At 46.6% G+C, this 27,138-nt stretch overlaps 1 protein-coding gene across 1 annotated transcript in view; it reads right to left on the minus strand.

Moving 5' to 3' along the window:
- Positions 1–27,138, minus strand: part of WDR12 (WD repeat domain 12) — a 484,520-nt gene that overhangs the window by 402,244 nt on the left and 55,138 nt on the right. The window lies entirely within an intron of this gene.

Raw genomic sequence — 27,138 nt, forward strand, 5'->3', positions numbered from 1 at the left:
TGTTCGGCAGCGCCGAAGGATCTCCTCCGCTCGTCCCTCCGTCGAAGATCTTGCTCGGCGGAGAACAGCTTGGCAACTACATCGAGGGAGGGATCTATGTGCTATAGTTAATAATAATAAACGACCAAGGGTCGAGGAGGATTTTGCAATGTCTCTCAAGGAGCTCCGCATAAAGGCGACCAATAACTGGGCGGAAAAAAAACAACCTGAGGGACCTCGACGCATGAGGGGTTGTGGGTACACTGCACGTCACTATAGGGATAGTGTTACAGACACGCCTTGTCGACGTCCCCTTTTCGACTACGAAAAACAAAATGCAATACTCCGCAGTGACCACTGGATGTCGGACTATGCACAGCATGTGATTCTAAGCAGATTAACAAACATCAGAAATAAACAGATATATATATATATATATACACAAACATACATACATACATACATACATACATACTCAGCCATGGTGTGTGGTACTGGCATAAAAACAGACCAATATTGATTCATTTGCCAGAACCATGTCCAAGACACCAGGTCCCAGGCAAATTGCTCAAGATGACCTGAATACTGAGTCTTCCCCCCGAAATGTCTACAGCCCAATATGCAGCAGACCCACCCACTCTCTCTACCCCCCCACCCAGCAAACATACCCACACACAGCAAACCTCTCACTCTCTTCACACACCCACCCTAACCCCACTTCTCTATCCCACCACTCATCTACTTATCCCCTACTCACCCTACCCCCACTCTAGCCCCATCCACTCATACTACCCCCCTCTTTCTCATCACAAGCCTACCCCCTCCCTTTACCTCAACCATGCGCCCTACCCCCTCTCTAGTCCCAACCACCATACACCCTTTATTCCCAAACACACACAGGCACCCTACCCCCTCTATTCCCCATCCACCCACCTTACTCGCTCTCCCTATGCCATCTCACTCTTGCTTTATTTCTTACCCTCTCATATCAAAGCAAATATTCAAACGTTATACAAAAATGATAATACAAAAGTACAAAACAATGATTGACACAAATCCAATTCTTATTGTGTCCAACATTCACAATGTTGGTCACTATAAACAACTTGGTAACCTATACAGTTGTAAGACCCACACTTCACTGTGACAAGAACAAACAATGTTGTAATTTCCCGAACAGTCATTGGATTTGTGTCCACCATTGTTTTGTACTTTTGTATCTAGATAATTATTGTATAACTTTTGAATATTTGCTTTGATTTATCTAAACGCATGTATACAAGTTCATGTTGGGAGGGATTGTCCTCATTTCAAAATGGCTTTTTTGATAAAAATGAACATGTTTTCGTTTACGAGTTGTGTGATTCATTCAATTCATGTCAACTTCAGATAAACCTTTTGTAAAAAAAAAAAAAAAAAAAAAATCACTAACTAAAGCTGCCAACAGTCTAGACAAATGAGTGATAGGGTACATAAATCCACCCTGGGACAATACGGGGCACATTTGGGGTATTCCTGCCTTAGAAGGAATCATATCTCTTAGGGCAGGGCACACAAAGCATGAAGGCACTCTCCCAGATAGGCTATAGATTAAGTCTGGAAGGGATGAAAAGGAGTCAAAAACTAAAGAATCCAGAAAATAGTACAGGGGGCCACCACATAAGGTGGAACAAAAAGAAGATTATCCACCTAAATGGTCACTCAGAAGTTCCCTACAAAGTTCTAATCAATATTTAAACCACCAGTAGATTGGTCTGAAAAGCTGAAAATACACCATTGCAAACAAAACACATCAAAATAAGGAGAAGAGAAAAGAATAATTTATGTGAGACAGGCATGGCGAAAAGAGAAAGACTCAAAGTAAGATTTCAAAACCTTAAAGTTGGTGTAATACCTAACTGGCCCCAACTCTAAAGGGATGTTTCCCTGAAATTATGTTTCTAAGAGTCATTGATGTCTGAAAGTCCAAACTAATAGTCTGTCTGTCTAAACCTAGGTTTACCCTCAATATATACAAAGAAATTGTTAGCGGGTCTTTTGTCAAAAATAAAGCACAGTGGTTTAACAGAAAAAAATAGGAAAACCAGGGTTGGTTTCAGGTGGCCTTCTTGCCAGGAGTGGTATTAAGCTCACAAAAATGAGCACAAACAGGGCTGCTTACAGGACCTTTGCCACAGGGTCCTTGCAGTGAATTCAAATACCTTCAGTGTCCGAGTTCCTTGCGGTTCCCTTCCCCAACTTCAAACACCACAAAAGAAATGTATCACAGTTCCTTTTGAAGCTTCTCAGGTTCCCTTTCCCATGCTGAAGTCCTTTTAACAATAAAGCAAACCAACATGTCTCCAACTTGGTTGGTCCTCTTAGGGTTCCCTTCCCCAAGCTCACGACTCTTCCAGCTTTTAACACAAACAAAATATATCACACTTCCTTTTAGGTTTCTTAGGGAGCCCTTCCCCAAGCCCAGGTCCCTCTAGTTCCAAACACAAATTCAGCTGGTCAGAACATGCCTTTTCCTTATTTACAGCTTTTCTTACATACAATTCTCTCATGGAATACAATCAGAGGCTTTCGAAAATGACAGGCTCTTTGCTTTTCCTAAGCGCAACCACTCTGATCCTTAGCCCCTCCCTTTATTTCTTACTTGCGCTTTCCTTTGTACCTTTTTATCTTCAGGTGCTTGTTGTGCACACTTGCGCAGTCTTTTATTCCTTTCACTTTGTTGTGCACACCTGTGCTGTTCTTTTCCACTCTATACTACTTCTATGTCTCTGGCACCTTCCTGCTTTATTGTGCTTCTTGCACCCTTCGGTTTCCCTCACTTCTGTCTTATGCCGTGCACACTGCACTTTCTTTCCTTTCCCGTGCATCCTTGCACCTTTAAACGGTCACTTTCCTTCTCTGTGCCTGTTCAGATGGATCTCTAAACTCGGACCTGGTGGGCAGAGGTTTAGGAGGCCACCGTTGGTTTAGTGAAACAGGGCAACCTCCTAGACAAGCCAGACCAATCTAGGCAGTTTGGTAGGCGGTCAAGACAAAGTCTCGGGAGGGGTGAGAGTGATCGAGGCCCACAATGAGCACACACAGTAACAAACCACAAATTACTCTTAGACAAGTGTATATGAAAAATCTCCATACATTTGTCGGCCAAACCAATATTTTATATATATACACACACAACATTTCTTAATGCGACAAATAAGTAAAACAGACACAACCTGTAAAGAGAAGGGTGAGTTAACACATTAGGAGCATTAGACAACTCTAGTCGTTCCCTAACTTTCAAGTCCAGCCCTAAGAAGTGGGGAGCCTTGTGCTCAACAGTACAGTTGTGCATAAAACACACGATCGAGCAGTTGGAACAAAAAGCAGGTTTTCTTGGGAGAGCTTTAGCAAGTGTAAGGGTGTCCCTAAAAACGCTCACACCAGAATCAATACACCACGCTAGGGAAAATAAGGCCAAAGGCGATCTTGTAAGGATAACAAGTTTAATCTTACAAATGAGGATGGTAGCAAAGGACTCTGCTGCCCGAACGGTCTTTTCCTGTCCCTCTTCCATTCCTTCCTACCAAAGTGGTTTCAAGCAGGAGTTTATACAGGTCCAACTTGCCATGGTGATGTCACTGGAGCATGACTTCAGCCCAATCCATTCTTTTTCCATGATAGTATGCTTCAAAACCTTCTTTCTTCGTTGTCTGCGGTTTTGTCAGGGCATTTGGTTCTACATTTTGCTAGCTATGCAAAAACACACTGCAGCTCAAGCTTCCCTCCATTTTGCCAACTATGCAAAAACACACTGCAGCTCTACAGACTTTTACAAACCTTGAGGCCTAGCCCAAGGAAATCTAAACATTGTTATCTATGTACAAACATATTTCATCCATCCATATTCCACTCATCCTGCTCACGTTATCTGGCTCTGTAGTTTCCTCCACAATTTAGACTCATATTTTATCTCTAAATGCACTTTGCCGCACAAAACATGCAAGTCCTATTCTTAACCCGCATGGACCCTTGACGGACAGCGGACGCCTGGTGAGTCAGTTTGTGCTTCGGCCATAGGGAAGACCACCGCACACTAAGGCCTGTGGTCTATTTAGATCCCACAGGCCGCATTCCTTCTGGGGAAGGGGGGGGCTTTGACTACTCTACAGCACTGACTAATCTTTTACAATGCCTGGGATCTGACATTACAAATCTATCCAACTAATAGTTGCGCCTTATATATCCTTCTGAAGACAAGAACTATCCTCTTCAGTGCTCGCCTATGGGTATGTGATTATGCTTGCATGAGAGAGCCTTCCCAGTGCCCCTTCTCCCTCCTAGTCCATTATAGTGCTTTGAAGATGTCTTGCCCAACTCTAAAGCACTTGGGGGTTCGGGAGGACCCTGGTTCATTCCCAACATTCCCCCCTTTTGTTACTTGTACAGTAACACTCATCCCCCATCCGACATATCCACAACCCAAAAAGTATAAGTTTGAATTTCGCTGTTTATTGTTTGGCAAGGTGCATTAGATCCCCCAATTGATACCATCATCTTTGCACCACTAGGTACTACATTGGCACAATATCAGAGACCCAATTGGCACGTGCAGAAGAGAACCAAGAAGAACACGATAACAGACTACAGTATTTTTACTGCTGCCCCCAGCCATGACGGGACCCAATCAAAGGCAAGCCATAGCCAATCCATGTTCTGAACTTCACCTTCTTTCTTCATCTGAACACCTAGATTGTGTACCGCCTCAATGATGTGGGATAATGACCCATTATCTGCATCCTCCGGCGGTAAAAAAAAGTGCAACAGCTGCTTCCCAACTTTTTACACACTCCTCCTTCTATGGCTGTTAATAGATCCAGCATATAGCGGTTCTGCATCGTCATGAAAGTCTCAACACACAGAGCTCTACTGTGATGGTGTTGAACCCATTCTCTCCATCATTGGCGAGCTGGACTAGCTGCCATCAGACTATTTGAATCCAACTGGCGTTAGCAGCTGCTTGTACCCATGGAGCCAAAAAAGATGAAAAAAGTCTCTGCTATGCTAGAATGTCGATACTCTTCAGGTATTCCTCTGAGCAGTGCGGAAGAGTCTTTTGAGATAGTTTGATCTCTTCTTTCCAGCTGTTCAAATCGTTCTTTTTCTGGCAGCATATGAAATTCTTGTGTGATCTACAAGTCGCCCTCTGCTTCTTTAGGTGCTGGAGTGGTTGTTGGCAGCTTGACAAGCAGTTCTTTTCCCTTCAGGTGTTCTTCCGGGATTACTATTAGTACTGAGTGCAGTGTGGCCAGGGAACATTTGCCCCTCAAGGATGATGGGAAGTGCAAGTAGACTTTTCGGCCACAAACCCAGTAGTAATCCGTCACCGCTGCTGTACCTTTCGTCATATCAGGGATCACGAGAGAGTGTTTGCGCCAACAGGAACTGTTCCTTCATTGCTAAAAACAAAGTTCGTAGTACTTGTCTATTTATTCGCACTGGCTTCTCCATTGTCGCAATCCGTGTCAGCCTTGTGATATATTGGGACCATATTTGCGCACACAGTCTGTACTCTGGAATTATTTCTTTGCTGTATTCGATCAGTCCATCTGCTGGGGACGTCACTGTGGTACCCTACAATTTGTAACGGAGATGCGAGTGACCTCCCACGGAAAAATATGGCGCTTGTAGATACTTGCTGTATTTCGTACTGCCACTGCATAGTGCTGGGTCTAGTTTGATGCTTTTCACTGCACACTGTGTGCCTAGAACGTGTCCTTTATCCTACATATCGGAGTACCAGCTATTAGACGACTGAATGCCAGAAACTGCGTCAAAGCCCAACCCCTTATATAAAATCATACATCATTCGTACTTAGTATTATTCGGCTAAGAAAATCTGTGTGGGTGGCCTGCAAAAAGTGAGACATTGTTGGATTCTTATTTATCCCAGACATATTCATACCATTGTTCACAAATCTATTAACATTATTCTCCTTTATATGTAACTGTCCATCTCCCCCACTTTATATGGCCACCCCACATAACAGACATACCTTCATACACTCCGACAACCACGACCAGTGTCACACAAAACAATATAATCATCGGTCTATCAAGAAAGTATAATGCAGAATTCCTAGAACGAATTACATTCAGTTTATCATTATCCCTACATAACAGGGAGGTTTAAACACGTCGGTCAGGAATCCTTGCTTATCCCTGGACAGGACAAAAAAGGTTACAGAGAGAGTGAGTGAGAGAGAAAGAAGAAAAAAAGAGTGAGAGAAAGAAAGACCCTTTTCCCCACCAGGGCCGACGGGGTTCTAGACCTTCAAAAATAGAAAATAATCAAAATTAAAAAGAATAAAAACTGAAAAAAGAAAAGAAAAAAGGAAAATCAGGGGTGTGCCACTGCACAACACCCTGGCATGGATCCTTTCTAAACATCTTCAGTTATGTCCTTGATCCATCAATTGACCTTTGCAATTGTCTCAGGTGCTCTTCAGACAGCCGAGATATGCACCGCCGTATCATAACATTCGACTAACAAAGTTTTTCACATAGATCAGCTCCCCAGATAATAATGGTCCCGTTGTTGCAGATATGTTTGCAGTTGCTGGCTCCTTCCCTTTCAGTCTGTCCGGTCCTTCACTCCTGGGTGGCGCAATCTGTTGGGAGATATATTTGATAGCATGCGTTAGTGCTGTTAAATATTACCTAAATTCCTCTCCTGGTACTGTTGCTGCTTGATGTGCATCTGATGCTTACTTGGGGGTTTGCATGAGCCTGTCTGACTATTTTGTGTGGTGTCAAATGGTGGTCTTTACTAGGCTGTACGCGTAAAGTGAAGAGGGCCAAACGGTGTACTCAGTTTTTCCTTAAACGTGGAACACAATGGTGACAGTTTACTTTTCAAAAACCCATTGATCCACTGCACAACGCCATCAGCCCGAGGGTGGTAAATTGAGCACATTCGATGTTTTATGCCCTATAGCCCTTACGACATGCTGAAATAGTGCTTTAAAGAAATGTATAAGGCAATATACCTCTTAATGTCCGTAATGTTATCCCTGGGCTGAAACTTGGCATGTCAGACAGTGTATTACTTTTTTTCGAAATGCTCTCCTGGAGGTTTGGCACAAACCAGTCCTCCTGGATATCTGCCACAACGTGTTGTTTCGAGCTGTGGGAGGGGAAATGTAGTTGCTCAACTGCTACAGAGTAATTCTTGGGGCATAACCACCTTCCCAGAACTCTCCTGTGGCCACAATAAATCAGTGGAAGAATGTTTGCATCCCCTTGCAACCATAGCTCCTTTTCCCCCTCAGGCGCTTTCCCTTGCAACTCTATGTTCTGTGATATGGGCAATGCTGTGTACGGAGCTGTGGTCTTGTCTTCTACAGGGGTGGTCACTATACACTCGGTTAACATTGCATCTCGGAGACAGACTGTCAACTTGGCCGCCTGGTCTGCAACCGCGTTGCCCTTGGAGATTACCTCCATGGCATTACTATGGGCAGAGCATTTGACGACTGCCACAGCCGAGGGCCATGATAATGCTTCATTCAGTTCTTCCAACAGCCTTGCATGCTACACTGGAGAGCCATCTGCCCTCCGAAACCCTCTCCTCTTTCACCAAGACAGACCCGCATGCACAGTTTTCGTGACATATGCCGAGTCGGAGTAGATGGTGACACGGCCCTTGAGATGCTCTCAATGCCTTGATGAGAGCAACAAGTTCCGCTGCCTGAGCTGAATAGTGCATAGGTACTCTTTTCATGATCAGAACTTCATGGTCCCCCCCCCCCTTTACCGCACACCACTGCGTGCCTCTGTCCCGTCTCCTGGTCAATTGTGGATGACCCATCAACATATCTCCTCCCGTAAATGCACTGTCTCTAGCTTTAGATTTACCCTCCTCTTTACCCTCAAATGTAGCAGTCATGCATGGTTAGGTCATCATCAGTAGGTGTCTGTCAAAAATGTGTCAGTAGTCACTGTCCTACAACTTACTATATGAATATGAGGTTTGGATATTATAATCTCATATGCAGAGGATCTGAGTCGTCAAGGTCGATTTAGACCATTCCAAGATGGCGAATAGAGTTTGTTCCACAAACAAGGCAACAGAGCACACCATGACAATTATGGAACTTTTCTCTATTGCAAATGCAGCCCCTGCGAGTGAGTGCCTGTTTGCACGCAAACTGCCCCTGCATGACTGAGTCCAGCATCCCACTATAAGCCAATGGCTTGTAGCCAATTGTGCTCTTTTGAGTCATTACTGCACTCATGAGCCGTCCAGAGTGGGAAAATAAATAAAACTCTTCTGTATAATCCGGAGTTGCTAAACAGGGGCTGTGCAAATAGCTTCTTTCAAGTCCTTAAATTGTCTATTCATTTCTTCTGTCCATTCCAATTTACCGTTTTTCATCTTCTGTCCTTCTCTGAGACTTCATAACAGCGGCCTTGTGTAGGCTGCGTAGTCTAGGATCCATGCCCTACAATAATTACATAAGCCCAAAAACTGCTGCATTTCATTGTCAGTACTGGGCCTAGGGTTGGCGCGTGCTGCCGCTGCCCTATCTGGTAGTATTTTATTCCCGTTTGCCGAGATAAGTTGCTGCAAATATAGAACCTCCTGTTGGCATTATTGTAGCTTCTTTTTATCTGCCTTGTACCCTTTGTGAGCCAGCAATTGCAATAATGCAATAATAGAATGCCTCCTGCACTGCTGTTCATTTTCACTACATAGCAGCAGATCATCCACATACTGGGTGATGGTGCTAGGCACCTGAATATTTCCCAAGTCGGCATATAGCACAGACAATACTTTGATTTACAGTACCCTTGAGGCAATCTCGTGTGCTCCAAACGCTGTTGACCATGCATAAATACGCAGTGAGATACCATGAATCAGGGTGGGATGAGAAGAACGCATTCTTCAGATCCACCACTAAAGTACGCCGCTGTCTTGGGAATGCTACACAAGATCACTGCATAATTCGGAACTACTGGAAACTCCTTCTGCACCACGTCATTAAGAGGATGTAGATCCTGGTTCATCTTCCAATTACCCCATGTTGCTTTCTTGACTGGGTATATGGCCGTATTACACAGGGAGGTTGATGGCACGACGATCCCCAAGTCTAATAGAGCTTGAATAGTGCCTTTTATCCCTTCCTTCGCTTCCCTCAACAACAGGTACTGCCAAACCCTCTGCAGTACCGCGCCTGACTTCAACGTAATCTGTACTGGGATCACATCTCTCAGTAACCCAACATCATGTGGATTAACAGCCCATAATTGTGCTGGCACATATCGCATGTCCTCCTCAAAAAATAAAGACGGGATCACCACTGCCATCAGGGGGCACTGAAGGGGATGTAGATTTCCAAAGATATCTACCCATTTTGCTCACTGTCTTCAAATAACTCACAAGTCATTTCCTTCAGTTGTACTGTCGGATCTACACAGTACCGTGTGCCACTTGCACCCATCCTGATCTGTTCCAATCAGGACTACTCTTTGGTCTGACACTACTAGTCCTTACAAATCTAATGACAATATTGTTCCCCGCTACAACCTCAGTGGCACCATGGGTCGGAAAAATCTGTGGGCACTCGCCAGCATTTTGTCGCAATTTGAGGCACTGCTTTTACTAGTACCTTGATGCCATAGACAAAGATGTCCGGGACCACAGGAACTCCGACTACTGACTCCCTTGCCATTGCATTGATTTTTACCATTGCTCGAGCTACACACATCCCCGGAGTGGAACACACTACCCCTTGATCTGTGAATGATATAGTTACATTTAATTTACTGAGCAGATCAGTGTATGGAACCGTAGAAATAGCCCCAGAGAATCCCAGCATGTTAAGAGTTTTTTTGCAAAGGTAGCGGGTGCCCCTCTATCGAAAGAACAGACTTGATAACCTGTTCAGTGGTTATTAACCACTTGAGAGTTCGCAGCCACTGCTTTTACTCACTGTGCCTTTCACAGATGGGAAATATCCATTTGCATATCAGTCTTTGTCCTGCCCAGGGGCAGTCCAGCACCGAAATGCAATGGGATTGGTAACCAGTCCAGCACCGAAATGCAATGGGATTGGTAACCCTAGGTCTCCTGGGGGCAACCAGACGTGGTCTCCCTCTCACTGTGCTTAGAGAGGCATCAGCTTCACCTCACTGATGATCCCCAACAAGGGTGAAACACGTGTATGGGGTTGCTGGTGGTACTCTCGTTCAGGTTGGAATTGCCATTGCATTTCGGTGCTGGACTGCCCCTGGGCAGGACAAAGACTGATATGCAAATGGATATTTCCCATCTGTGAAAGGCACAGTGAGTAAAAGCAGTGGCTGCAAACTCTCAAGTGGTTAATAACCACTGAACAGGTTATCAAGTCTGTTCTTTCGAGAGAGGGGCGCCCGCTACCTTTGCAAAACTATGTAAAGAGTTTTACTTGATACTGGAAAGTTCCCCTCCATAATGCATGATTTAGTTGCACCTGAATCTACCATAAATATAAATTGCTTGTTTCCTAGTTCCTCTTCCACCAAGGGCTCCTCTTCAGGGTGTGCAGATGACTGGACAGGCGAGTGCTCTCTGTGGGCTGTCCTAATCAGAATATGTCGGCCAGCCCTTTAAGAGTACTGATTTTTTGACCCCCTCGCTCAAATTGCGGGTGTCCCATTCCTTGAGGTCCTCGGAATCCCTGCCCTGGAGGTGATAGTCCATAATTAAATCCCATCTGGGGATTGTTTCTGCATTCCCTTGCGAAATGTCCCCACCTCCAGCAATACCAGCACTGATGTTCCCAATTCTCCTCCCCGGGGCCTTATTTCCCCTCCCCTAAAGCCTCCTGCCCTTGCTCCTCGAAATCCTCCTCTTAAACTTGGTGCTCCCCCCTACTGCCACTGTGGGTTGGGGTACTGTCCCCCCCCCAACCCCATTGTCCCTGGAATCCTTCGACCCATAATGCCGCAATTGTGGCATTCACAATCTACTGAGTATCTCCTGTCCTCTCCCCGCGCCAGTGTCATCACCGGTGCTTGGACGACCACCTTATTTAATTTCTTTTCCACTAGTTTTGCCTCATCGTTTTCCGCTTCTGGACGGTCTCCCTGTCCTGCTCCTTGATTCTCTTACAATGGTGGACTATTATACTTTGTATCTCCACCCACCCTTTGGCTTCAACTCTCACAATTTTATCTAGTGCCTTCTGGACCTCTTTTGGTAATCTCTTTACGGTAAAGTAGGAAAATTGTACCAAATGGTCCATTGCCCTCCTGTCTCAACTATCTGCATTTCCTGTAACTTCACATTTCCAGTAACTTAAGAATAAACCTAAATGGGTCCTCATCATCACCTATTGTGCACTGCATTAAAGAATGTAAGTCAGGTGTGTCTGGGTACATCTTTCGGAGGGAATCCCATATCCTTGCCATTACTTCATTAAAGGCTGCTCCATCATGTTCGTTATTTGCAAGTTATCCCAGGGTACCCAGCCTTAACCCATATGTCCACAGCCTGGTTGTCAACTATGGCGACCAGTAAACTCTTAAGGTCTCCCAGTGCTAAGGCCACCACTGCTCTTTGTTTCTCAAATTCGTAGTTCCATTTACTGGCTCTGGCTGTAAGTTGGGGGAGAGCTTTAATCAAATGTTTTTCTATTTGAGGCCATGGCACATACTACGTCATAAGAGGCATCTGCATGTCTATTTTGTTTTCAACCCCTTATGTTACTATTTTTCTGACCTTGTACTACCACCATTAAATCTGGTTGATTTCTCAGTCTGTCCCTTCCCCATGCCTCCTGGCGGGGATGGGTTTCTCGCCTCCTCCTCTCCTCAATCTCTTTCCCCCCCCCCTGCCTCTTCCTTATTTCTGCCATCTTGATCTTGCCATTGATTTTCACTTTCTGGTTTGAGTCTTTGTCCATACCCTCTCCCCATCATCTTTTTCGACACAAACATTTCTTGTTGCCCCAGTGCTGAATGTAACAAAAAAATCTCCTGACTTCCAATCCCCTATTTTCTGCACCGGTACCCTTATTTCTGGTGTGACTTCTCCAGGTCCTTTTAACCTGACCAACCTTTGCCGCAACGCTCTTAACTCGTTGTTCATATCGGCTTGTAAAGCCCCTGGGTACACTGATGCTACGGGCATGTCAGCGCTTGTGGATGGGTTATATGAGGTGGAGGTGCAGACGCTCTTTGATCACCCCCTCCCCCAGTTGCTGATCCTGACAATACTGTTGTTAACAATGTCTCTACCACTGGAGGCTTATCGACTGGATTTGTATACCCTACTGCAGGTTTAGGCGTAACGGAGTATATACCCTTACATTGGATCTCTTTTTTTATCTTCATGATCTTCCATATCCTCAAAAAACCTCCAGAGATCTTTCTTTTTATAACTTCTTTCCCTTATATTGTGCTGCTAAAAAGATGGACATTCTGCTAGGAGAGCCCTGCTCTGGCCAGGAACACCTATTGTCTATGATATTTTTCTATCCTGTCACAGTACATTGGCAGGGCCTTATGTGTGTGTCTTATTCGTATTTCATCCCCCATACTAATATTGCGCGCGTCCCTTATGCTTCACTTAGACCTTACTGCTATGCTGTGCACGCTGCTGCTTGTTACACAGAAATACAGATCAACCCACTTTCCTCCCACCCCTTTTTTCCCTTCCCCACTTTGTTTTACACACACCACAACTCATCCACCGGCCTTCCTTTTTTACCACGAAAGACAGCAAGAAAAAATATACTACAATAATTGATTAAACTCCAGGCCCATTCCTTATACCAAGCCACTACTTGTTGTTTTCCTTATATCGTCATAGCACCACCTTCTCAGCTTTTTTTTTTTACATGCTGAGAATCCCATTGCTTTCATAGTCATAAAAGAATTCCACGTGGCACTACCTTTTCAATCTTATCTTTATACGCTGCGGCTCCCTTTTTCCATTATAAAAGTAGAAAAGCAGAAATACGTGACAATTTCAACACATAAACCAACTCCTGTCCAATCTATACCTTACCACATCACCGAAATCCTATCCAATCTACGTCATTGACCTTGCACTCCATAAATTCACACCTTACATACTGTCATACACACTTGTCCCCTTCGTGTTATCTCTTACAAGAGTCTACCTACATGAGCGTGTCCACCCGAGTTTCTCCGTTACGTGGTCCAACACTGGCCTGTCCTTCTTACTGGAGCTGTGCCCCACTTCAGAGAGCTGAGAAGATTTTTATTAAAATGGCTCCTAATACCGCTCAGGAAACACGTGTTTTTTGATTTTGGGGGTCCGGTCGCTGTAGGTGGCTGCGGCTCTTTTCGGCCTGGAGCCTCCGCAAGGTACTGGTTAAGCTGGGATCACGTCTAGATAGTCGCCACTTGTAAGGGTGTCCCTAATAATGCTCACACCAGAATCAATACACCCCGCTAGGGAAAAGAAGGCCAGGGAGATCTTGTAAGCATACCAAGTTTAATCTTACAAATGAGGATGCTAGCAAAGGACTCTGCTGCATGAAAATTCTTCCATCCGTCCCTCTTCCCGTTGCTTCCTGCCAAAGTGGTTTCATGCAGGTGTTTATATAGGTCCAACTTGCCATGGTGATGCCACTGGAACTAGCCTAATCTGTCCTTTTTCCACAAGAGGGATGCTTCAAAGCCTCATTTCTTCGTTGTCAGCTGTTTTGTCAGGGCATGCTGTTCTACATTTTGCTAGCTATGCAAAACCACACTGCAGCTCTGCAGACTTTTACAAACCTTGAGGCCTAGCCCAAGGAAAACTAAACATTGTTATCCATGTACAAACATATTTCATCCATCCATATTCTACTTATCCAGCTCACGTTATCTGGGTCTGTAGTTCCCTCCACAATTTAGACTCATATTTTATCTCTAAATGCACTTTGCCTCACAAAACATGCAAGTAATATTCTTAACCTGCATGGACCCTTGACGGACAGTGGACACCTGGTGAGTCAGTTCGTGCTTCGGCCATAGTGAAGACCACCACAAACTAAGGCCAGTAGTTTATTTCAATCCCATAGGCCGCATTCCTTCTGGGGAGGAGGGGGGGGGGGGGGGAGGAGTTTGAATCCTCTACACCACTGACTAAGCTTTTACAATGCCTAGGATCTGACATTACAAATCTATCCAATAATAGTTATTGTCTACAGAAGGATATATAAAGGCGCAATTAACTATCTTCTTCAGTGCTCGCCTATGTGTATGTTATTATGCTTGCATGAGAGAGCCCCTCCTGCCCTCTAGTTCATTATAGTGCCTTGAAGATGTCTTGCCTACCTAAAGCGCTTGGGGGTTCAGGAAGACCCTGGTTCCTTCCCAACACAAGTCAGGAAGGGGCTTGAGGCGATGAAGAATTGGTTCCCACTATTCGAGTAGTGTCTACCCTTTGGCAGCAAAGCAGTTTTCAAATGGTGAGAATAGCAAGGGGCACAGGCTAACCCAGCCAAGAGTGAATGCCTTTTATGGGGTATTTGTGCATAAAAGAGATAAGTTGTGCGAGGGGACCACCAGTAAGCGATGGAAGTACTCACCGCCCCTCAGCACAGTCCGGACCAAACTTTGACAGTTTAGTCAAGGTTGCTAATAGGCTCCAGTCCTGCAATTTTGTGGCCCTGCGGCAGAACGGTTGTCTGCGACAGGACAACTGCCTTTTCTCAGCTTCCGAAGGAGATGCAAAGAAAATTCCAGTGCAGCAGGCTTCAGGGCACAGTAGAGGAGGTCAGCAAGACAGCAAGACACCAACGGCGACTGTCACTAACAGGTAGTGATGCGGGAATCACAGATGTGTGCAGCATTAAGCAGTCGCCTAATTCAGGACATAGAGGAGCTACGAAATTTGGCAGGAGAAGGCACGGAACCGCAAGCAATATCTCAAGTCTCGGGTTTCAACTCAAGACAGTAGCAACTCTGCGGCATACCCAGAAGTAGAGCTGGACAGTTCACTGGATGGCCCAGGAACACTTCTGAAGGGGCTAGTTTGGTGGGTAAACAGAGGGCGCCGAGAGTAGTTGTTCCCAATACTCCAAAAGGGACTAAGTGCCCTGGCAGGCCATCTTGATCGATGAAGAAAACAGGGGTCCGGCAGGACAACAGAGGGCGAAGGGTGCCAAAACCTTCTAATGCGCCTCTGGCGGTTTCACAAGTCCGTTTCTTCATGCAGTATACTTGGCTCCTTCTGTAGTTCGGGGAGAACTCGGGTGATCGACCTGGAGTGGATGCAGAGGCCCTTCTCTTATCCAAGATTAGCTTCACTTCCAATCGAAGATCTACTCTCATGCAGGCATCCCATTCATGCACCAATCACGCCAACGGCAGTCCGAGTCATTCTGGCACTCCAGACATCCTGGCACCGGTAGTGTGGATTGGGACAAGACAGTCCCAACTCGCTTCCTGGGCACACACACGTGACATGCAGAAGCCTGCGAAAGAGATCGGTTTTCGCGGGAGGCTGCATACCCAAATAAGGAAAACCCGGGTTACTCGACTTGGGTGAAGGCAAGGGACAAAATGGCCCTGGGACAGAACAAAAGACTTTGCGGCTCGGCCATTTTCGGACCTGGCCACAGTCCTGAACCAAACGCGGTAAATGCAATGTGATCCAGTAAAAAGAAGTCAAACACAAAAAGTAACTGCTGCCACAAGTTCGTCCCAGGCACACTCGTTCAATCATCAAAAAATCCTTCGAGCGTGTCTAGGACCATAAAACAAAAAGGACCCCAGCGCACGGTACTGGAAGGTTCATTGTGCACTGTTAAAAAGTTACCAAGAAATGGCAACATAGTCTGAGACTAAGGGAAACATAGTTTCCCAGTACTGACAGTGTCAGAGACGTGTCAATTTCCCCATAAGTGAGCAAAAGCCCAGGGGAGCACAGCTGAAGGAAAAGTCAGGATAGGATAGTTTAAGAAACAAAGTAGAAAGAGAGAAAGAGAGAAAGCGAGTAACAGAAGAGAAAACGTGCACGTGAGCGGTGCAGAAATAAGAAGGAAAGCAAAGCAGTTAGAGTTGAAAGAAAGGGCAAGCGGCCCGAATGCAAAGTTAAAGCAGATAGAAGCAAAGCAAGAGAGAAGTGCAAGGGCGCACGATAAAGTCAAGAGAGATCTGGCGGCCAGACTAAAGTAAGGAAAAGGTGCGAGTAGGCACTGTTGGAAAAGATTTCATCAATGTGTAATTTTCCATCCATTTGTGGACCTCCCAAACCTTTTGCTTTGGCTATCCTCCTTGCTTTCTGCCCTTTTACAAATCTTGCATTTTCCAGCCACCTGCACACTCCTGAGTTTCTCTCTCTCATGCGAAACTCACCGGATAGCATATCGCTGGCAAGCTGTCTCTCCGGGATGCTTTTGGGTAGATGTCTGGGTCTCACGACCAGCCCCTCAGACACCCTTGGGACTGGCACACGGCCCAAGGGAGCAAGCAATTCCACGGACTCTGCCAGCAGGGTCCGAGCTGCCTCGCTCCGGCTCTCAGGAGACACAGGTTCCCAGCCACGCTGCAGCCCGCCTCATACACCAGGCCAGCATCACAGCACGTTGCATTCCTATGGATCCTCCTTCCTGCAGCTCCCAGTGACATGAAAACAAGCCTAAAGACAGATTTTCACATCCCAAGCGGCATGTAGCCATTGATAGCTGAAGAATGGTCGTCAAACATACAGCACACATTTTACACTTGCGGGAAGAATATTTCTTGGCCTCACCAAGATCTAGTAGTGGCGCTTTCCTGTTCTGACAGATGAGCAAACCACAAACGGCACAGAGCTGCCTGTTTCAGTAGGTGCAAGCGTTGACTTCACACCATTGAGTGTTATATCTGGTAAGGATTCAAGGACAGGAAATAGGCAGAACGAATAGAAGCATGGTGCACGTCTGCAAGGCTAAGAAGTAACAAGTGACAAAACGGTCTCTTTGCTAAGCCAAGTCCCATGTAATGCAGTGGATGCGGTCACTGAACGAGTACAAAACTCTCTCTAAGAGGTGCTAAAACCCACTTAATGGAGTTGTACATACGAGACCGTACTGAACGAGCACAGTGACACGCTGAGCTCTAGGACTTACTCTTCCAGATGGCGATTATGACGCACTCACACAGGCAGGGGAACCTTGTTAATTCATACAAGGCCCAAGCAAAAAGAGGAACAGAGAAGCAGACTTGCCTGTCCATCGAGGTCTGAGCAGAACAGCAGCAGGAAAGATAGCTGGGCCCAGCTAAGCATAACTCAAACCCCAGAAGGCGCTGTTGCATTAGAAGCACATTCTGCTCTAATCGCGAGTGAAGGGTGGGGACTTGCCGAGTGCCTTTAGATGGCGTATAGTATAGCATAGCTCCATTAAGGGTACACATGCTGGTAAACTAAAACCACCACTTGTTCTGTCATTTATCTACTCAAACATGCTCTTGGCCCACATGGCAATCTTGTTCATTGGTGTGATATTATGTTATATTATATCTGCTTTTGCTGTAGTTTGTGTAATGAGAATAAGAGCCCTCAGAAGATGGGGTGTCAAATATGATGACGCCTAAGAGAAGTGTATAATTCAGAGAAATGTGTCAAGAGTGGTATCTCAGAGTCCAAGAACTTTACAATTCCTGGCTATATATGTTTAATCATGTTGGTACACACACACACACACACACACACCCCACCCACCCCCTCCCCCCCCCCCCCCATATGAAACGACCGATGATCACAGCCTCAACGAGGTAGCGATAAGAGGCTCATGGTCACGCCTAAATCGTAGGCAATTAAGTTACCAGCTTGTGGCTTCTCTGATCCAAAATGCCTCTCCAGCTCGCTCATCCGTCGTTTTAAGACCACGCCTTTTATTGCGGAAAAACCCATCAAGTGCAGTCAGGTGTAAATGGTCACTATTAAATGCCTGACCCTGCCCGACTATTAGTGGAACAACTCGAGTCCTTTCTAGGGTAGATTTCCCTTATGTTCCCCATGGTATTCCTATGGGTAATCTTTACTGATCTTAGTCACCTCTTCCTCGTCTCTGTATTTGTATTTGTTGGAAATGGGGCAAGATTGAAGATACCCCACATAAGGCGGAGGAAGTCAGTTGGGGTATTTTTGGGACTGGGCGAACACCATGTTTCACCCTTGGGTATTCTCCCAATCTCTCATAACCCTCCACTCAGGTGATCCTCCTTCGTTTCTCCACCCCCCAGGGTCAGGATCCCAAAATATTGGGCCTTCCCAGGCCACCTGAATGGAAGATTATGAGGGAGTGGGTGGGTGAGAGAATACAATCAGGTTTCTTACACTTATTAAATCCTCTTCACAAAAAATTAATAAGGAGAGTGCAATCATGGTGAGCACCAAGATAATTGTTCATGACATCAAGAACTCTGGTGTGTGGGTTTAGCTGGAAGACAAGATAGGAAGTATCTTTGATAACCTCATCCAAAGAAAAGCATAACCAGTGGTTGCCCAGCTATACCCTAGATAATGGAATTCTCGATTTGGAGGAGACCTCAATTTGGTTTTAGACCCATCTAAAGTTAGATCAGACCCTCAGATAATAGCTCTATGAAAGGGGGCAGTATCCCGTTTGCAAGATGTGTCTGCCGATCAAAGATATTTTCAATAAGCACATTTCACATTAATTTGACTTTAGACTGGATTACCTGCTAGCAGGTATAGATAAGGGAAAACAACCAGCACGCAGAGATTTGGCACACTCATTCTCAGATGAGACCAAGAACAGAGTATGATGGGGAAGCAGGAATAGTAGTTGGAGACTAAATACTTGAGGCATTTGACAGGCAAACTCTACAGGGGCGACTGATTTGTCCCAAAAAGCATATTTTGTTTGCAGTCCCAGAAATGCAAACGGATGGATTCTCCTCTGTCACCCCAATGCCAAAGTTCTACCATTTTATTTTCAGTCATGCATTTACATCCTAGAGGCATTCAAATAGTTAAAGATCAGTACTGCAAGAAGGTATACTTCAAGGTAGAACACAACAACTCCAAGGTAGCAAAAAACAATCATGATATTATCACGAAAGATACCAAATGGCCTGTGATGGAGATGGGCAAGCGGATCTATTGAGCTGGTCATCATTAAGTAACAGTTTCTACATATAAGCATGGTCGAAATCTTGGGAGTAAAAGTATAGGGAAGAGAAAATAAAATCTGGACAAGAAAGGTCAGGAAAGAATTAGAGGGATCACTTACAGATAAAACAGAACATTCAAATGTACAGTGCTGCTCACCAAAACATGCTATCGCAGCTGAGAATCAATGAGCCCTTTTTTCCCCCCCTGGTACAATCCACTGCATATCACTTATAGCACCCTTACTTTCATGCTTCCTTCTCTTACTGCTCAGTCAAAAATAAAAGTGAAAGCAAGATGCACAACTGTGGATGCCATCTTGGAATGGCGTTTCCAGGCACCGTTTTGTACAGTGTACAGCGAAGTCTTTACTATATCCATTATTTAATTCCCTGGCTTCACGTTCATTCATAGCTATTTTAATAGAGTTTGTGGTATTCAATCTTTTTTCAAAAGCACCTTCTGATATTTGAAGTATCGGCACTTTGTAAAAGAATATTAGAAATGCAACACTTATTTTCTTAGTTATAATGACACTGCAATCTATTCGCACTCACCAAATGTTTCTTTACATTTGTTAATTTATACAGGAATACATTTATAAATGGGTGAGCCTTTTGTTAGGTAGATTTTCATATTGTATCTCCTCTGCATGAGACTCCCCGAGAACATTTTGCAGGACATATGGATTTTTGGTCTGTTCACCTAAGTGAGAGGGAGCATTTTTTCCACACTAGCTCATTCTTTTACCCTATCCATTGGGACACTTTTTATTTATTTTTGTAACTCTTGGAGAAATGCTTTCCTCCAAGTTGTTGTCATCTGTCATTGAATTTTGCTACACACAGCACTCTGTGCAGTATGGCTTAGAGCCCCTTGGACTTCCCTTTTTATTTCCTGTTATTTTCCTTATGAGAACTAATGTTCCCAAGGGCAGGGGGATATTTGGTATCTTTCCTACCTTTTATATTGTGAAATCAGCACACCCCATCTTTTGTGGAGTGCTGAGGGGCAACATAGGATTCCTTTTCTCACTGCTCCTGTAACATTTTGGTATTATTGACTTGCTAACCTGAATTGCTGGTCGTAGGGACATTATCCTACATACTGTTGTGCGATGTGTACTCCCAGGCGGTACTCACAGCTGTGGTAGGGCACAAGAGGGTCACCATTGACCCACAAGGAGGACTATATTTTTTTGGGCCATTTCTCGTTTGCATATCCTTTCTGCCATGCTGGGTTGCAGAGGTCATGGTTTGATTTTTGTTTTCAGCAGGTTCCCTTTCGGAAGCCAACCCAGGCTCCAGTGCATCTGGGAGGACAGGAAACGGGGAGCGAGGGGGGGCGGGGGGGACTCCAAAACTCTGCTTTACTTAGTCTTCTGCTGTGCCTGCCTGGAACCAGTTCCAACTGGGGGGCAGGCTGTCCTGAAAGGACAGCCACCAACCAGAGTTTGAATGGTGCATGGGTGGCGATTGGGTGGGTTCCTGCATAAAAGGCATGGATCCTGAGGCTAAAGACAAGCTGACCCCTGGAACAGAAGAACCAAAGAGGAAGAAGAGAAGATGTCCACAGCCACTTCCAGATTACCAGAGAAGCCCTCTGAGTAACCACTGCTGCCCGACCCCTTCTTCCAAGCATCAGGACTCCTCTGAAGTGGATGACATTCCCCTTTAGGTTGGTGGGACCAATCAGTCTTGGGACGGCATGCATTTTGAGCCATAAACTTCCTACGCTGCAAACCCCCAATACCCTGGGACATGCGACCATTGTGTAGTGCATAGTCTTCTGAAGATCGAATCCTCCCGGTACTTTGGTGGACTCCTTCCAGACCTCCAGAGGCAAGATTTGATTCCTTGAAGTACCATCACCAGAGTGCCGAACCGAGAATGCGAGACGAATCGACCAGGCGACAACCGCTCTTTTTCTATAACTCTTAGTATGTCAGTGTCTCTTTGGGCCTATGTGCAGTTCTTTGTAGCAGCTACAGCCCGGTTCTCCCTTCTAAGATAAGCCTGGCTACTTAGCCGTTGCTACCAACGAATTTATGTGGTTCAGGCCTATACCAAGAGTTGGAGCCCTGTGTCCCAAGTGTGAGTCTTCTCTAGTCTTACCTAAAGTGGACTTTATAAAACTCCCCAACACCTTTGTTTTGCTTTTCCGATTGCTCTGGCATTTAGATGGATGTCATCTTGAGTGGAACGCCCATCGACACCTCACAAACCAGTCAAGGTTGCAAAGTTTCTCCGGAATTTCTCTCACTCTTATCTCGCAAATACAAGCATTTATAGCTATAAAGCGATAAAGAAAGTTATTGTACAAATGCTTCTCTATGACAACATGAATAAAGATAAGCTATTACAGGGTTAGAAATTGCAGGGCGATATTAAGCTCCTTGTCCTAGCATAGTTTACTTGACACAAACGGCTAACGGAGCTAATTGTGGCTTCTCAAGCACCAACTGGTGCTATGCAAACATCTGTGTGTTTGGAAATGTGTAAAACTGTAAATTAGGACACAGATAGAGGACATTTTAAAGCATAATTAACTTACTGCTTTATTTATTTAAAGTGTTTTTATTAGCATTTTTTATGAGAAACATCCAAACCCCCACCCACTCCATCCATCCATCCCTCCCCCCCGCTCCGTCACATATCAAAGACGTAATTTTAATCCTATACATATTAGCAGGCCCGTCAGCCTTCTGACACCATAGAACTACTTCTAGGGGCCTCCCAACCACCGCTGTATACATTCACAGCCAGATTTTCTCTTGGTTTCCCCCAAACCACTCCCGGATTATCCGAAACTGTACCGCTTGGTAATACATTTTCAAATTTGGCACCTCCATCCAACCACTCGTTATGGGCGCAGTCAGTACTTTCCAAGCCACCCTTGTTTTTTTTTCCTTTCAATATGAAAATCCCCACCACCCTATTTAGAATCTTAAAGAATTTGAGGAACTGGTAGTGGTAAGGCTTGGAAATAGTACAATACCCTTGGAAGCACTACCATTATAATTTCATTAATTATACCTATCCAAGAGATGGTCAGGGAATTACGCTCCTTCAGCTACTTTTTGATCGAGTCGGATTGGCCTGATGCATAGATTCCGAGGAACAGACTTCAAATAATGACCCACATCCATAGACCATTCCTTTGACACCACCCCCCCCCCCTGTAGAACCATCATTTCCGATTTATGAATATTAATTTTCAGGCCTGCCACTCCACCAAATTTTGCCAGCTCTACAGTTAGCCCTGGTAACGAACTATCCAAATCGGTTGCTGTGAGGAGTAAATCATCGGTGAACCCCTTCACTTTATGCTCCACTCCTCCAAATTGTATGCCTCGAATATTGTCCTCCTCCCGGATCTTAGATAAGAATGTCTCCAAGTGTATCGATAACGGGCAGCCCTGTTTTCCCTAGTCACCCGGATTGCCTCAGACACATAACCATTAATGGCCAACCGTAATACCGGCGATTGATAGTTTGCCTGGACCATTCGTAAAATTCTCGGCCCAAACCCCATAGCCTCCACCCGGTAAAACGCCTTTTCCGCATCTAAAGTTAATACCCCTGCGGAAAGCCATGACTTATTTGCCTATCAGATGACTCACTCGCCTTATGTTGTCAAATGTTTGCCTTCTCTTGACAAAACCAGACTGATCCGGATGGATACGTTTAAATATTTGTTTTTCCAATCTTGATGCTAATAGTTTAGCATATATTTTCACATCGATATTAATAAGAGCTATGGGTCAGTATCACTCACATCGTGTTCCAGCTTTGTCAGTTTTGGGAAATAACACTACCTTTGCCTCTTCCATGATCTGAGTAATACATCCCAAACTAGTAAAGGAGTTAAAAAGAGAGGTCATCACGGGGGGCGCTGTTGAGCAGCCGAGGAAAATGGCTGCCTAGCCAATGAGCTCCGTCTCTACCCACGACAATCTGTTGGACATCGGCGGTATACGGAATACTTCCACTACGAAACCACAACGATTTTGGTCCCCCTATCATCCTGTCTACCCGAGTGAAATTTTGACGAGAAACGGTGCTGGGAAAGGGAGGCACGGGCTTTGGGCCCTGTGGTGCGACGTCCCCTCCTCGCCAACCCCGGACGAGACGACCTGCGGCCTTCTGACACGCCGCCCTCGCGGGCCTGCTGGGCCCCCCGCTCCGAGGCGCCTCTGGCTTGCATACTGAGCGACTCTCACCCCCGCTGCTGTCTCCGTGACGCCCCCGCGGGCCTTGTGAGGCTCCTTCACTGCGCCCCTACTCCATGCGACGGAGGCCTGGGCGGGCCCACACCCAATATACACCCTACGCGGTGGCTGCGACAGAGGCCGGATCGCCTCCATTGGATGCGGACTGGACGGCCCGAGGGTGCTCTCGGCCGCCACACCCGAACCTGGTTCTTCACCCCTGGAGGGCTACGGCGGGGGTCCCTGCGGCGAAGTGGGCGTACAAACCTGGGCTGGGCCTCGCTTCCTCCGGCCTGACGGGGCCCCCAAACACCCCCCTACATCGCGCTGGGGCGCACTCACGAACGCTCAGCCTGGGGACGATATTTTGCCACTACCTCCTATCAAGCCGGATCTGCTCCCTCCACAACGATGCCCAGTAAGCCGAGGCCTAACGGTAAACCAGGCGCCATGGACAGATTCGCTAAAGTGGCGCCTACGGCGGAGCGCGCGGCGTCCTCTCCGCCACCTAAAGAGGAAGAGGAATGCGCCCAGGACCCCCCTCAGGTAGACCTCTCCACGATGATGGAATCCATGGCTAAAAACTTTGCTGCCTTCCATGAAAAGCTTTATGACATCAATGCGAACGTCGCCTCAATGAGAGCGAAGATCGAACAGCACGGGACCAGAATCGCCGAGACGGAGCAGAGGATCGGGGCAAACGAGGATAACGTCCACACCCTACAGAACACGGTTTCACAACTTGTCCACGACATGAAACAGGTAAAGGCCAAATGCGATGACCTGGAATCGCGGTCCCGGAGGAACAATGTCCGCATTGTGGGGGTGCCCGAATCTGCGCTGAAGGGCCGCATGGAAACGGCGGTCGAACAACTACTTAAGGACCTCCTTGACAACCCGCCACTCTCGCCGTTTTTTACCGTGGAGAGGGCGCACCGATCCCTAGCACCTCGACCCAAACCCGGAGATTTCCCGAGACCAATCATTGCAAAGCTACTGAGCTATAAGGACAGGGATCATATCCTCCGGTTGGCCAGGGAAAAAGAGGAACTCAGGATGGACTCACAAGTCATCAGAATCTTTCCCGATTTCTCGGTGGCAGTTCAGGCGGAAAGGCGTCAATTCAACGGAGTGAAGAAGCTACTGCGAGAGTGGAAAATTGAATATGCAATGCTCTTCCCTGCCCGCCTCAAGTTCACCCACCGCAACAAACACTACTTTTTCACTGTCCCGGATGAGGCCGTCAAGTTTATCGAGGCGCAGATCCCGCCGGCTGACCCTCCCGAGGAGCGGATGGAAGACGCTTAAGGTCTAAACCTGTAATATCCTGTAGTGGGTGTTGGGGATGGTGGTACAGATACCATGAGCCGCCCTGGTAGGCTCCGAACCCCCCCTCTGTCGGATCATTCGGGTGGGGGGAATGTACAGGGAGATCCTATGCCTGCGGCGCCACACACTGCGCCTTGATCCGCATAGTGATACAACATCGTGCATAAACGTACTCTAGAAACGTAAAATATACTTTTGTGGCTATGCGTCAACTAGGTTTGTTCCGTGGATTCCAAGTGCTCCAATATCCTTTCCTTGAAATTGTTTACTTGTCAGCTGAAGTCCAGTTAGATATGCTGTTATTGTAACGGTGACTAGTAAAAGTGGGTAGAACGGCAGTGGCAGCCCCCACTGCGGCTGCAATTTCTTCTGTATCTAAATGTTTGTGTTTTGGCCCCGGTTGGGCTAGTTTCCCGGTGCCGCCAAGTTGGGGAAGGTGTGCAATGGGTCAAGGTTTGGGTGGGTTTTCACACACTGCTGGTTGGGGTAGGGCGGTGAGGGAGGGGGTGGCAGAAGTTGGGGTTGATTATATACAAAATGGCAGAGGAGTGGAGACTGGCTCCGGGGGGTGGCAGCAGTCTTCTGGGGCGGCACACATCGAGTGAAACAATACTAGATGCTTGACCTGGGATGTTCCGTAAACCGGGGACATGGCAGTCAGGATGATGTCCTGGAATGTCCGGGGGCTGACTAATTTCACGAAGACGCGCAGGATCGCGGCATATGCACAGAGACATGGGGTTAAGGTACTCCTACTGCAGGAGACACACGCTCGGAAACATTTATCGTCCACTATAGCGCACACCTGGGGTCTCAATAGGTATTACACTCAATATTACACTCAAGCTAGAGGGGTCCTGACACTTATTCATAAATCTCTAAACTTCACACTCCACTCATCCCACATCGACACAGAAGGCAGATATGTTATTTTACATTGCACCTTGGCTCATGCAGACTGCATACTGGTCAACGTATATGCGCCCAACACTGATTCGCCCGAGTTCTTTGATAACGTGGCCTCCATCCTAATGAGATACCCAGATATCCCTATCATATGGGCGGGAGACATGAATCTGATAATCGATAACACCTTAGATAGAACAACAACCACCCGTAGAACCACGACGCGAGCTGCGGCTCGACTCCGTTCACATATGGAGGCCCTTTATCTGCACGATATATGGAGGACTCTCCACCCTCACGAACGGGACTATACATTCTACTCCACTGTACACGATAGCTCCTCGCGAATCGATGTATTTTTGCTCGCGGGAGGGCTGGTGGGCAGGGTCTCGGAAGCTAAGATCCTGGCACGCACGCTGTCTGACCATTCCCCGGTGCTGCTACAGATCCTGGTCGGCAATGAGGGCCCAACGCGTCCCGCGTGGCGCTTTAAAGCTGCCGCCCTGGCGGACATTGTATTCAAAGCTGAAATACTAGCAGACGTTACCACATTCTTTGAAAATAACAGCACGTCGGAGACATCGGAGGGGGTCAGGTGGGAGGCATTCAAAGTGTATATCAGGGGGATGTGCATCTCTAAAGAAGCAGGTATCCTGAAGACTATTAGGCAATCCCTAAGCAATTCGGAAACTAAGCTCAAGGCCCTCGAGCAGAAACACCTGGCTACACCGACCCCAGAGATACTAGCAAAGATCAGAGCAGAGCTGGAACAGTTCGAGTCGCATGCTATAAGGGAGGTCCAATACTATGCCCGCCCGGTCGCTGCCCGCAGATATGGAGAGGGGGACAGGCCGGGTAGAACACTGGCCAGAGCGGTGCGGGCGGAGGGCGGCTGGACCAGGGTCGATTGTATCCTAGATAAAAAGGGACTTAAGCACTGGTCGGACCGCTCCATCCTCGACATATTCGCTACCTTTTATGCGGAACTGTATGGCCCCCGACCCGGACACTCAGATCGAGATCTAGATGACCTCCTGGAAAGCATCCCTATGACAGTTATCTCCCGGGATACCAGAGAGTGTCTTGAAGCCCCGTTCACCCTAGAAGAAATAGTTCAGGTAATATCAGACCTTCCCAAAAACAAGGCCCCCGGCCCGGACGGGTTCACCTCTGAGTTTTACCAGGAACATGTGGCAGTCTTAGCACCGGCATTACACGGGGTCTGGGCCGAAGCACTCAGATTACACATCCTCCCCCCCTTCTTACGGGAAGCCTTAATAACAGTCATCCCCAAACCGGGCAAACCCCCGGAAGAGTGCGGGTCCTATAGGCCACTATCCCTCATTAACACGGACATGAAAATCTTCGCCAAAATAATTGCAAATAGGTTTCTCCCTTTTATGACCCACATGGTTCACCCGGACCAGAGTGGGTTCATCCCGGGTAGGTCCACGGCGCTCAACATCCGCCGTCTATTTAACGTAATGTCCAGGATTGACCCGAGCGCTGATGCGGTGGCTGTAACTCTCGATGCCCAGAAGGCCTTTGACATGGTCGCATGGCAATACCTGTGGGCGGTGCTACAGAAGATGGGTGTGGAACCAAACATGCT

This window comes from Ambystoma mexicanum, chromosome 9 (genome assembly GCF_040938575.1).
Source record: "Ambystoma mexicanum isolate Mex_15411 chromosome 9, UKY_AmexF1_1, whole genome shotgun sequence".
Classification (NCBI taxonomy): Eukaryota; Metazoa; Chordata; class Amphibia; order Caudata; family Ambystomatidae; genus Ambystoma; species Ambystoma mexicanum.